The sequence below is a fragment of the Nilaparvata lugens genome, chromosome 4 (genome assembly GCF_014356525.2).
Source record: "Nilaparvata lugens isolate BPH chromosome 4, ASM1435652v1, whole genome shotgun sequence".
NCBI lineage: Eukaryota > Metazoa > Arthropoda > Insecta > Hemiptera > Delphacidae > Nilaparvata > Nilaparvata lugens.
The window spans coordinates 5,582,880-5,584,560 of record NC_052507.1 but is presented as its reverse complement, the minus strand read 5'-3'; the positions used below and the strand labels follow the sequence as shown (position 1 = coordinate 5,584,560).

General features: G+C 32.5%; 1 long non-coding RNA gene across 1 annotated transcript in view; it reads left to right on the top strand.

The window, feature by feature from the left end:
- Positions 1-268, top strand: part of LOC120350780 — a 5,068-nt gene extending 4,800 nt beyond the window's left edge. Inside the window, exon 2 of the long non-coding RNA XR_005571031.1 lies at positions 1-268. This exon is cut by the window's left edge and continues 17 nt beyond it. This is a non-coding gene — a long non-coding RNA (uncharacterized LOC120350780).
- The last annotated feature ends 1,413 nt before the right edge of the window (positions 269-1,681 follow it).

Here is a 1,681-nt window from a genome sequence, read left to right as displayed (position 1 = left end):
TTTAAACTTGAGAAGAAGAGACACTAGTATTATCTTCTTATGATATGAAAAAGTTATTAATGAAATATTTAAATAGAATAGCCTATAACATAGATTTTTGAAGAGAGTTCAATTTTTTGATGGATGATATTTTAATCAATAGATAACGGTAAGGTATTACTTTCTTGTAGATGATATAAAAGTTTTTCCCTGTTGCAATCAAATATGTGACATAATTATTGTGAACGGTTTCATTATTCTAATTATCATTAAATAAGTTTGAAACTCATGTATTTCACTTTTATTTATATCACAAACAAACCTGAATGAATTCAACTAAAATAATATTATTTTAAATAGAGCATACTTCCAATTATTCATTGAAAATCTCTGGAAAAATGATAATAAATTTATGTATGGTCTGCTTGAAAGGTTATTGACGAAATATATGTGAACATCTTGGTAATATAGTGAGGTCCACGTTATAATGACAGTGTTTGATCAGCAATGTTTTGCTATCCTTGTCTATCATTCAACAAAGTGGATAGCGCTATCTCTTTCTCGCTTTGCACTGGTGCCAGATCGTCTTGTAGCAATGTAGAATATTGATAATTGATTAACAAAATATTTCATCTTGATTAAGATAATAATTTATTATGAAATTATTGAAAATTATAATTTATTGCTTGATAAAATATAATTGATTAATTTTAAACGTGAACTGTTAATATTACATCAATAAACCCTTATCAGCTACTGAAACATAAAATGTGTCCTCCACTCTCAGATCAGAAAAATGACTTATATTCAAACGCTTATAATTCAAGAGTAGGAGTGAATTTCGTCAATGTGATGACATATTATTGTTCCTCTCGTCAAATATTATCATTCCTGAGAGTTTGAGCGATTTCAATTTTTGGCGAGTTTTGCAAAAATCCATAATCAACGAGAATGAACAGTTAATATTACATCAATAAACCTGTATCAGCTACAGTCTATAGAAGGCATTGACAAGACAGAGGATCGGCAACGTTGTTCTCCTATCTTTCTTCACTGCCATTATAACGTGGATCTCATTATAGGCTAAACGTTTTTCAAGCTGAATAAAAACCAATTGACATTATCTACATCTCAATCAACCAATAAGTCTCTGATAGGCGGCACAATATCAGATACTTTTGACGTGACAACGTCTTATAAATTGGTTTGCCGGGTGACACTTCAAGAAACTGTGTTACATTCCCACGTTATGCGCTCACAATGAGAGCGAGTGAGAGCGTTCGTTTCGGTTCACGGTCGTCTGGAAAGAGCACGAATAGGAGCAGTGGCGAGCAACCCGAAGGCATTCACCTGGAGAGAGAGTGAAACGGAGCAGTCAACCTGCGCAGGCACCGCAAGCAATCTTCTGCGACTGCGCCTGCTTAGGTGAATAAGTGAATAGGCTATGTTGTAGTAATCACAATAATGCATAATCACATAATCATGCATAAGTGAATAGGTTATGTTGTAGTAATCAGAATCACAATGTTGTGGTTCAGTGCGAGATTCTTTGTATAAATTAATGTTTTAAATATAATTCTTTGTATAAATAAATGTTTTAAATTGTCACTATTATTTCATCCTTCTTCCTACTATACGAATGAATATTCACATTAAAATTATTTTACCACTCAAAGTCGTTGTCACGTAAAACTTTCGCCCG